The following is a 12,446-nucleotide window of genomic DNA, read 5'->3' as shown; positions in this document are numbered from 1 at the left end:
CACATCTCTGTGTAATCTTAAGAAACCAATACAGATACCTTTAGTTAGATGGACTATTCTATAGTATATTGTAACATTTTTTAGGAATTAGCATTATCATCCACATTATATATAATCAGGATTGGCCGTAGCTTTTTTTCATTATTATATAGGTATATACACCTGCCAAGGTACAGGGAAGGCTCTGTCTTGAGTTTTCTGTTACTATTGATATTCAAGGAAAACTTGATTTTAATTTTATAGAGAGGATCACACAGCATGATGCTTAAGAGTGTTCCAAAGCTATATGATGCTGAGAACAAATGTATTTCTATCACATTTAATTAGATTGTGCTTGAATAGGATATTAACTTTTGGTTTTATATAAGGTTTTCTGTTTCACAAATATAAATTGTAGTGCTTTGTAAGTACATTAGAGTCTATACGTCATATAAATTACTTAGATTTTAAAACATCTTTAAATATTGTTCTAAAACTAACAGTATTTCCTTTAAAATGACAAAAAATATTTGCAGCATCTTCTATTTAATTTTTTTCATGTTTTCCCATATTATTGTTCCAAGTTTAGTTTATAGGAATCTAGAGCTATCTTCTTTCCATAAATTACATAATGTTCAGTTCATGTTTCATCTATGTGTTATTGTAGATTTAGTAACTGGAATTAAGTTTAGATAACATTCAATACATCCAGTTGTGCTGGCTGAATTTATGACACAAGTTAGGGCCCGTTTTAACTGGAAGAATGTATAAAAGACAATACTCCAATTCTCCTTCCCAAAGATATCCAATTTGCTTACTCAGCTCTTCAAAGTAAACTAAGAAAAAAAGTCCAAAAAATACATATCTTAGCAGATACTCCAAAAAAAAATTATGAAAAAGTCTTAACTTTTTCCGGTAATATCCGGTAAGTAGGCTCCATAAGTCTCAGCAAAAGTCTGCTCTTTACCACTGAAATATCAGGAAAGGAGAAGTTAAAAAGAAAAGGTTTATACAGGAAAGGAGAAGTTAAAAAGAAAAGGTTTATACCCGTGAGCACAACCGCCACAGGAACCACTACCCCAGGTGGGACTCGAACCCACAATCCCTGGCTTAGGAGGCCAGTGCCTTATCCATTAGGCCACTGGGGCTCACACGGTATAGTGCTTACAGAAAGGACCTTAATATGTCTGCCGTCCGAGAGGCCCAACAAGCCGCTGAAAGAGTCAGATTCAGATACTTAAACCCGACCTTAATGGACAGAAAACAGAGACCCTTGTGGTTGAATTAGGGAAAACTGGAAGAGGTGGTGGAGAAGGGTGATCCCACGGGAAGACCGGAAGTCTCAACTAACTTGGACTCCGAAATCTTTCAGACACTGGGCCACCGAACCGGCAGCATAACCAGCTGATATGAGGCCGCGACTCCATACAGCAGAGGACCGCCTGGTGTGGCCTCAGTGAGAGAAAGTGTACCTAACACTGGAGAGACCGGGGAATGGGGAGGTCTGATGGGGTGGTGGTGGGGGGGACATCGTCTTGCGGACGACGGGAGGGGGTATGGGATGAGGAACAGTCCTAGGGCGAACGCGGAAGGGGATAACAACTGGACCATAAAAAACTGAGTCACGTAGGAAGTCTAGATTTTTCTCCTTTTCTGTGCTGTACAGCACTACAAAAAACCTGTCAGGACCATTTCAGTACAGGTGGGATGGAAAAAACGAGACTTTCATTTCCTGTTATTCTACGACGACAATTCACTGTCTGTGTAGCCCACTTAGGGAGATGGAATTCTATACTATCATTCAAATCTTGAATGGATGAGACAACCTCACACCCAAAGGATGGGTAATTTTAGGAAGGAGATCGTGGAGGGACAGGCTTTCTATCCCACCTCCCTTTTTGGGGTTCGAGAACGTTACATGTGGACTATTCATAACCCACTCTAACCAATGTGGTAGATAATGTATTAAGGATTGGAAGAAGAGCTGCGATTTTCCATGTGGATCCCAAGGATTGAACTGGAGTTGTAAGGCTTGAAGGCAAGTGTCTTTATTTTTTAAGACATCTCACCAGTTCAAGCTCTATACTTGTTACTCCTAATCAGCACTAGTGGGAATTACCTTTTCTTTGGATCTCTTAAGAGGCTAAGGGAGAAACAGGATACTGAAGAGGGAGCAACTTTTACTTCTTCTGTTGAAGTGGTGTCAGAAATCCAGCTACAATAAATCATTTAAATAAACTTCAGCGTCTCACAACACAATAATAAAGATATTCAGGTTTCAAGAAAAATTCCTCAAAAATAAAATCACAAGATTCATGGAAAAAGACAATTAGATGGTAACATTAAGAGAGCCGTGCTATGAGACCTGACACATCTAACAAGCCACGATTAGAGTAAAATGATACACAAAGAAGTGATAAACAGTTGGAAGAAACTTGAAATATTATTAGGAAGAAAGAAAGAACACTGTAAGAAAAAAGGCATGAGTACAATAAGCTTAAACTCTCTAAATTATATTTTAAGTTTGAATCAAAATACAACACGGTCAGATATGAATATAAAATTAGGTAAAAATACTGAAGAAAATTATGGAGCATAAACTGAAATAAAATGAAGTTAATTTTCTGTACTTCATGATTTCTGCTATAATACAATTAGCTTAATATTAAATTATATAAATATAATGCATAGAGCTACCACTAAAATACAAGGAGGTACACTCAGGAACACTATACATGAAGTGTGATTATGAAAACTATATACAATCCAAGAATGTTAGAAGAAGAAAACAGATACAAAATTAAAATAATCTTCTAATAGTGTTTTAACAATTTAAGAAACTTAAAGGGTAATTAAATGTACCAATTAATTAGCAGATTGTCAATGTAGTCAATGTAGATTTAGAAACATCACTCAACCATATATATTGCCTGTACCATAAAGAATTTACTTCAAACAATTTACTTCAGACATGTTGGTGTAAGTTGAAAATAAAAGTTTGGATATATATATATATATATATATATATATATATATATATATATATATATATGTCATTAAATACTCTATACTAAAGGGCAATCTATGCATGTAGAAATACAATTCATATATACATGCATCAAATAGTAAAATTGCAAAGCATGGGAAATAAAATTTAATGTAACATGTAAGAATTATAGAAAATCCCCAATTATATTTGGAAATACCAGCATATTGCACAGAATTTAAAAGAACAAGTAAACGTAAAATTACCAAGGGTACAGGTAGACTCAACAGTGTCATCAGTAATCAAGGGTCTACTCTACATTTAACGACAAGCACTCCAGTCTCACACTGGAGAGTAACATTCTTTTCAAGTATCCCTAGAGTATATATCCAAATTAGGCCATTTGTTCCATTTAGGAAACAAACCTCAAAGCATTTGAAACCATTAAAATAATTGAAAATATGTTAACTGCCAACCAGAAATGAAATAACATTTGAAATTATTAAGGAAAATCTGACAGGAAGGTTTGGAGAAATGCTAGTAAACAACAGAACACATGTAGGGCATTTTATTTATTGATTGATTCTTTGTAAATTTCACATTGTGCCCTCTAACCCCACACAGCTCCTTTCCCTTCATATCTGCCTTCAGTCCATGCAACTTCTGCCCTCAACAGAGAATAAAATAAAACAGATTTTAAAATATATTTTTTTCCTGGAGGCTGTAGTGTGTCACAAAGTGTACCCTTTTGTCCTTACATCTTTACTTGCAAATATTCATTGCAATGAGTAGTTATTGGTCTGGTTTGAGGCCCCTAGCTTCTGCTACACTATCACTGTTGGGTCCTCATTTGATCTCCTCTTGGATACCCCATTATTGCCTTTGTCATGGAGACCCTGCAGCTTGGAATATTCAGGACTGACCCTTCACACACTCCCGTAGATCACAGATCACAAGTGGGATAGATATTGGGGTAAGCCAACTCAAAACCCAGGATCTGGGCTTGGTGGATATCTGAGCTGGTCAGCCTACTAGCTTTTCTGGGCTGCTACCACCAGGGCGAGGTCTCCAGCAGGGCCCCAAATAGTTCACCAAATGCTTCAGCTGACAAGGAGCAGGGGCAGCTGTCCTGCTCTCAATGTCCTTGGGGATCATGTCATCTGCACATTAGCACTGCTGTGCTGCCCTGCAGAGTCACAAGGACACTCTCCTGAGTGTTACAGTCAGTGAGGGCTTGGGCCAGCTCTCCTGTCTGCTGTAGGCAGTGAGGGGTGAGGTCCGGGATCTCTACCTTGCCTATGCCAAGGAGGGGCTAATTATTGGTAATACTTATGTACTGTATATTTTCAAAAGAAAATACAGAACATTTTCATGGTAGATAAGTGAAATTATTGATATATTTTGATTTGAACATTGTATAATGCATGAATGATTGAAGCAATAAATGATAGCTCATAAATACATACAATGTTATATACCACTTAAAAACTACTTTTAATTTAAAGATAAACAATTTATGGACCAAAGAAGAATTCTGGAGGGAAACTGAAAAGACTTTACTGAAGAGAGAGGAAGAGGGAGGGAGGAAGAGGAAGAGGGAGAGATAGAGGGAGGGAGGAAGAGAAGGAGGAAGGGAAGGAGGGAGGGAGAGAGGACAAGGGAGAGGAAGAGGGAGAGGGAGGGAGAGAGGGAGAGGAAGGAATGAGTAACACTGTATGCATACAATAGTGGCCTGGGTCCAGTCCATCTGTGGGTTGGTGGCTCACAGAGCTCCCTAGGGTCAAGGTTAGTTGAGTCTGTTGGTCTTCCTGAGGAGTCCCTGTCCTCTTCAGATCCCTCAGTTTTTCTCCATACTCTTCCACAAGACTCCCCGATGTCCACCTAGTGTTTGGCTGTGTGTGTCTGCCTCTGTTTTAGACAGCTGCTGGGTGGAGCCTCTCAGGACAGTCTGCAAGCATAAGAGAATATCATTAATAGTGTCACAGACTAGTTCTTGCCTATTGGATGGGTCTTAGTTTGGACCAGTCATTGGTTGACTATTCCATCAGTCTCTGGTCCACCTTTGTCCCTGCACATCTTGTAGGCAGGACACCGTTTACATGGAAGGTTTTATGAACATATTGCTGTCCTATCCCTCCGCTACCTTGCTACAGGAAGTGGCCACACTTCAGAATCCTTATCCACCAATTCTAAGAGTTTCATCTAGAATCACCTGCATTGCCACAGCCACCCTGGATCCTTGCCCTCCCTCCCCACTAGTCTCTGGCAAGTCCTAGAGATGTGCCCCCTGCAAAGTTCCTTTCTCTCTCTCCTGCTTTCCCTATACCTGAAATGCCTCCTCCCTGCTTCCCTTCCCAACTCCTCTTCTGTCCATTCTCCCGTTGGTCCTCCCTGTAGGGGTGGGGGAGGCAGCCCCAGTGATTGTTCTTTGTTCTTTCTTGTTTGGTTCTTCTTGAGGCAGGAGGGAGAAGAGGAGTGTCAGCAGGGGTAAGACAGTCTTATGAGGTATTTAGGGTTGCTGTATAATAATAAAAATTTTTCCTATCCTTAAGTTCTAAGATGCTTAGCTGAGGTAGCTAACCTGCCTGTAGGAGTTCCTTTGAAGCAGAAACTATTTAGCACCTCATCATAAGACAGCAGTGGATAAGTAAAAAGATTTATTGCTGGTGCTCCTTTCTCTGGTGAATCAGCCAGAAGCCTCTCTGAGCAAACCGGTTAACTCTTTGTGAACCAAAGGGCAGAAAACAGACACATATACATTCAAACATTTATACACCCACACTCTGGCCTGACCCAACTGTCTGTCATAATCAGTTCCACAAGTATTCAAGCATGCTTTCATACATATACATATACCCTACACACAAATATATAGACAAACAGACATACACATTTGGAAGGATGGATGGATGGATGGATGGATGGATGGATGGATGGATGGATAGATGGGGCAAATCTCCCTGAGCCAAGGCATTCAACTAATCACTTTATTTATTTTCTATGGTTTTTAAATTCCTTCTTAGACAAAAAGTTTGTTAGAAAAATATCACATCCATTTGCTTAAGAGTTTCATGAATTCATCACTTTTAATAGCAGAGTAGTACTCCACTGTGTAAATGATGTACTACATTTTCTGTATCCATTCCTCCATTGAGGGGCATCTGGGTTCTTTCCAGCTTCTGGCTATTATAAATAAGGCTGCTATTAACATAGTGGAACATGTGTCCTTATCACATGTTGGAGTAACCTTTGGGTATATGCCCAGGAGTAGAGTAGCTGGGTCCTCAGGTAATAATATGTCCAATTTTCTGAGGAACTGCCAGACTGATTTCCAGAGTAGTTTTACTAGCTTGAAATCCCACCAGCAGTGGAGGAGTGCTCCTCTTTCTCCACATCCTGGACAGCCATCTGCTGTCACCTGAGTTTTTTATTTTAGCCATTCTGACATGGTGTGAGGTAGAATCTCAGTGTAGTTTTGATTTGCATTTCCCTGATGACTAAGGATGTTGAACATTTCTTTAGGTGCTTCTCGGTCATTCAAGTTTCCTCAGTTGAGAATTCTATGTTTAGCTCTGTACCCCATTTTTAAATAGGGTTATTTGAGTCTCTGTAGTCTAACTTCTTCAGTTCTTTGGATATATTGGAGATTAGCCCTCTATTGAATGTAGGATTGGTAAAGATCTTTTCCCAATATGTTGGTTGCTGTTTTGTCCTATTGACAGTGTCCTTTGCCTCACAGAAGCTTTGCAGCTTTATGAGGTCCCATTTGTTGATTCTTGATCTTAGAGCATAAGTCATTGGTGTTCTGTTTAGGATCATTTTCCCTGTGCCCATGTGTTCGAGGCTCTTCCCCACTTGCTCCTCTATATAAGGTTCAGTGTGTCTGGTCTTATGTGGAGGTCCTTGATCCACTTGGACTTGAGCTTTGTACAAGGAGCTAAGAATGGGTCGATTTGCAATTTTCTACATCCTGACTGCCAGTTGAACCAGCATGGTATGCATTCACTGATAAGCAGATATTTTTTTATATGTTTAACAATAATATTTTTCTTTTTTATTGAAAAAGGAAGTAAAATCATTTTATGATAAAATTGAAGATTTACATGGAAAATATTTCTGACAAAATTGAAAAAATATAAAGAAAAATACATTAGTCCAAAAGCTCCGAATACCCAAGATACAATTCACAGATCACATGAAGCTCAAGAAGGAAGACCAAAGTGTGAGTGCTTTGGTCCTTCTGAGAAAGGGGAACAAAAGGGAGCAAATGTAGCAGAGGATGGCCTTGTCAGGTGTCAATGAATGAGAGGAGAGGCCCTTTGTCCTATAGAGGCTCTATAGATGTCCCAGTGTAGAGGAATCAAGGGTGGGGAGGTGGGAGTGGGTGGGTGGGTGGAAGAACACCCTCATAGAAGCAGGGGGGAGGATGGGTGGGACAGGGACGTTCTTGGAGGAGGGAACCAGGAAAGGAGATGACATTTGAAATGTAAATAAAAAAATATCCAATAAAAATGAGTATTAAAAAAAAGAAAGAAAAAAAGAATATCCAGAATCAGAGATACAAATAGTGGTATTTTTTTTTTACAATTACTTTTGTCAAAGGCCCATATTCAGAAAAGTGGGGAAAAAATGAAAAGGGTGTGTTTGAGTGTCTGAGAGGGGGGAGGGAAGAGAGAAAGCCTTCATATGCTTCTCATACTTTATATAAAATAAAAGATATTAAGCTCAAAAGAAATCATAGATGTTATCTTAGTCAGAGTTTCTATTGCTATGATAAAACACCATGACCTAAAGCACTTGGGGAGAAAAGGTTTTATTTCCTTTTACAAGTCTCAGAGCACACTGCATCACTCAGTGAAGTCCTCTGGAAAGACTGTCAACTCTTTATTCAATACCAAATAGTCAGACCTGAAAAAAATATACAAGCAACATTATACAGATTGTACTTAAGTTGTTTGTTTTCTTGTTGCACCTAGGACTACCTGCTTAAGGGTGGTACCACCCATGGTGTTTTGGGCCCTCCCACAAATCATCAATCATGGCTTGCTTGGAGGCTAATCTAAAATGGGAATTTTCTCGGTATAGGTACCTTCTTTCCAAAGTATACAAGATTATGGCAAATTGTTACCAAACTGGCCAACAAGGATGTAAATTCCACATATAAAGTATATTACTATTTTTAAAAATATATAGGTAAAAATTGTTAGATTCCATGCCTAGGCAATGATTTAGACTTTTTTTTTTTTTTTTTAGCCCTGAATACCCATGGCACAAATTGCATAACAAATGATTCCCATGAAGAAGTATGGAGAGGGTCCTGATCCTGGAAAGGATTGATCTAGCATGGGAAGGGAATATAAGGACAGAGAAAAAGGAGGGAGGTGATTGGAGAATGGATGGAGAGAAGAAGGTTTATGGGACATATGTGGAGGGGGGATCTGGGAAAGGGGAAATCATTTGGAATGTAAACAAAGAATATAGAAAATAAAAATATTAAGATTTAGACTTTTTAAAGAGAAAATTATGATTATCAATAAGGAAAAATATTTTTGATTTTGTTAACCTGACCTTCCCACTCTCATCTTCCTGTCTTCCACATCATTTCCTGTTTAAAGCTATCCAGCCCCAGTATAATTTTATACTACCTATATACTAATTCTCCCTCCTTTCCTTTTGTTTCCCCCATAATAATAGCCTCTTTCCATTGACCTATATTCTATAAGTATAGCAGGATGAAGACCCAAAAATAAAAACTCCAAGCTAGGAGGACATATCTCATTTGTCCTTTTATGCCAAGGTTCAGTACAGTTTTTCATCAATCCATTTTTTTTGCAAATTTCATAATTTTGTTTCTCTTTGCAGCTAAATAATATTCAATTGTGTAAATCACATCGTGCATATGTACCATGTTTTCATTATTCAGTCATCACGTGTTGGACATAGAGGCTGATTCTATTCCTTATCTATTATGAATATAGCAGCACTGAATATTGTTGAGCAACTAGTAGGATATAAAGCCCTTTGGGTATAAGCCCAGGAGGGATAAAACCTTTTCAACAAATGGTGCTGGTTCAATCGGAGGTCAGCATGCAGAAGAATTCAAATTGATCCATTCTTATCTCCTTGTACTAAACTCAACTCCAAGTAGATCAAGGACTTCTACATAAAACCAGACACACTGAAACTAATAGAAAAGAAACTGTATATTGAACCAACCCTGCATTCCTGGGATAAAGCCTACTTGATCATGGTGGATGATCGGTTTGATGTGTTCTTGGATTCGGTTGGCAAGAATTTTATTGAGTATTTTTGCATCAATGTTCATAAGGGAAATTGGTCTGAAGTTCTCTTTCTTTGTTGGATCTTTGTGTGGTTTTGGTATCACCGTAATTGTGGCTTCGTAGAAGGAATTGGGTAGTGTTCCTTCTGTTTCTATTTTGTGGAATAGTTTGAAGAGTATTGGTGTTAACTCTTCTTTGAAGTTCTGATAGAATTCTGCACTGAAACCATCTGGTCCTGTGCTTTTTTTGGTTGGAAGACTTTCTATGACTCTATTTCTTTAGGCGTTATGGGACTGTTTAGATGATCTATTTGGTCCTGATTTAATTTTGGTATTTGGTATCTGTCAAGGAAATTGTCCATTTCCTCCAGATTCTCCAGTTTTGTTGAGTACAGGCTCTTGTAGAATATTGTTCAGTTTCCACGTGTATGTGGGTTTTCTGTTGTTTTTGTTGCTATTGAAGACCACTTTTTTCCACTTTATGGTTTTAGTTCCTTTGTCAAAGATCAAGTAACCACCTGGGCATATACCCAGAGGATTCCCCACCATGTAATAAGGATACATGCTCTACTATGTTCATAGCAGCCCTATTTATAATTGCCAGATGCTGGAAAGAACCCAGGTATCCCTCAACAGAAGAGTGGATGCAAAAAATGTGGTATATCTACACAATGGAGTACTATTCAGCCATTAGAAACAATGAATTCATGAAATTCTTAGGCAAATGGATGGAGCTAGTGAACATCATACTAAGTGAGGTAACCCAGACTCAAAAGGTGAATCATGGTATGCACTCACTAATAAGTGGATATTAACCTAGAAAACTGGAATACCCAAAACATAATCCACACATCAAATGAGGTACAAGAAGAAAGGAGGAGTGGCCCCTGGTTCTGGAAAGACTCAGTGAAACAGTATTCGGCAAAAACAGAACGGGGAAGTGGGAAGGGGTGGGTGGGAGGACAGGGGAAGAGAAGGGGGCTTACGGGACTTTCGGGGAGTGGGGGGCTAGAAAAGGGGAAATCATTTGAAATGTAAATAAATTATATCGAATAAAAAAAAAGTTAAAAAAAAAAAAGAAAGAAAAGAAACTGGGGAAGACCCTTGAAGACATGGGCACAGGGGAAAAGTTCCTGAACAGAACACCAATAGCTTATGCTCTAAGATCAAGAATTGACAAATGGGACCTCATAAAATTAAAAGTTTTTGTAAGGCAAAGGAAACTGTTAAAAGGACAAAATGGCAACCAACAAACTGTTTAAAGATCTTCACCAACCCTACATCCAATAGAGGGCTAATATCCAATATATACAAAGAACTCAAGATGTTAGACCCCAGGGAACCAAATAACCCTATCAAAAATGGGGTACAGAGCTAAACAAAGAATTTTCACCTGAAGAACTTTGGATGGCTGAGAAACATCTTAAAAAATGCTCAACTTCATTAGTCATTAGGGAAATGCAAATCAAAACAACCCTGAGATTTCACCTTACACCAGTCAGAATGGCTAAGATTAAAAATTCAGGAGACAGCAGGTGTTGGAGAGGATGTGGAGAAAGAGGAACACTCCTCCACTGCTGGTGGGATTGCAAGCTGGTACAACCACTCTGGAAATCAGTCTGGCAGTTCCTCAGAAAACTGGGTAGGACACTTCTAGAGCACACTGCTATACCACTACTGGGCGTATACTCAGAGGATTCCTTGGCATGCAATAAGGACACATGCTCCGCTATGTTCATACCAGCCTTATTTATAATATCCAGAAGCTGGAAAGAACCCAGATGTCCCTCAAAGGAGGAATGGATACAGAAAATGTGGTATATTTACACAATGGAATACTACTCAGCAATTAAAAACAATACATTCATGAAATTCTTAGGCAAATGGTTTGATCTGGAAAATATCATCCTAAGTGAGGTAACCCAATCACAAAAGAATACATATGGAATGCAATCTCTGATAAGTGGATATTAATTAGCCCAGAAGCTCTGAATACTCAAGACACAATTAGCATATCAAATGACTCCCATGAAGAAGGAAGGAGAGGGCCCTGATCCTGGGAAGGATTGATCTAGCATTGTAGGGAAATATAAGGACAGAGAAATGGGAGGGGGGTGATTGGCAAACGGGCGGAGGGAAGAGGGCTTATGGGACTTATGGGGAGGGGGGAACCAGGAAAGGGGAAATCATTTGGAATGTAACCAAAGAACAAGAACATAGAAAATAAAAAAAAAGTAAACAAAAAGAATATATCAAATAAAAAATTAAAAAGAAAAAACCTGTGTCATATTGCAATTGTATTTCAAGTTTTCTTAGAACCTACAAATGAGCTGAATGAACTACTTCCACACTTATACCAAAAATGAGTACAGGTCCGTCTTTCCCCACATCCATACCAGTATTTTTATAATTTGATTTATTTATAAGAGCTACACTGATTGATTGGGGAAAGATGGAATCTCAAAGTAGTTTTTACTTGTATTTATCAGACGTTTAATGATGTTGAACATGTTTTTAATGTTACGATTGAATTCATTATAAAATATTTAAGTTAAAAACCATTTATAGGGAGATACCCTATAAGGCTGGATAATGAATGATACACTCAGAAGCTGTAGGTAATTAAACAAAAATCCCAGGTGTGGGATCCCTCCTTATGTACTTATTGTAGATTGTCTTCCAAGATGCATTACTTTACCATTCCCAGGCAGCTGGCTACATTTCCAGTACTAAGCGTGATTTTCTCCTTTCTTGGGCAATCCCTGTGTTCAATGAAAGAGCTTTTGGTTACTAAACTAAAAGCCCTCAAATAATACTGGCAGCTTTCTCCCTGTTAACTGTCTTTCATAGTAGCAGAAGGTGCTATCCAGACCCCAGAGGGGAGGAAGGCATCAACAATATACTACAACTGTGAAATCCTACCAACTACAAAACCAACCTGACATGAAAGATGTGTTCATACTTGTTCAGCAGTATAACAACAGTTATTGGATTCAAGGGTCACTCCAGAGGAAGGAAACAATACTTGGTGAAAACCCTGTAAACCAGGTCAAAACCCAAGACTGTGGAAGTCAAACACCTCGTGGGTGGTGAGGGATGGCAATTAATATGGTTGCTTAGCTCAACTGGCATATAATCAAAATCAAATTACCTTCCAAATATGTATATTTATACCCAGACAAATGCTATTGTCATACTTAA

At 38.6% G+C, this 12,446-nt stretch overlaps 1 non-coding gene across 1 annotated transcript; it reads right to left on the bottom strand.

Annotated features, from left to right (window-relative positions):
- Positions 1-1,054: 1,054 nt before the first annotated feature.
- On the bottom strand, positions 1,055-1,127 carry Trnar-ccu (transfer RNA arginine (anticodon CCU)). Its single transcript has one exon. It is a non-coding gene; the product is annotated as a tRNA-Arg (tRNA).
- Between the last annotated feature and the right edge of the window lie 11,319 nt (positions 1,128-12,446).

Source organism: Apodemus sylvaticus, chromosome X (assembly GCF_947179515.1).
Source record: "Apodemus sylvaticus chromosome X, mApoSyl1.1, whole genome shotgun sequence".
Lineage (NCBI taxonomy): Eukaryota > Metazoa > Chordata > Mammalia > Rodentia > Muridae > Apodemus > Apodemus sylvaticus.
The sequence above is the reverse complement of the archived record's forward strand: the minus strand, read 5'-3'. Positions and strand labels throughout refer to the sequence as shown.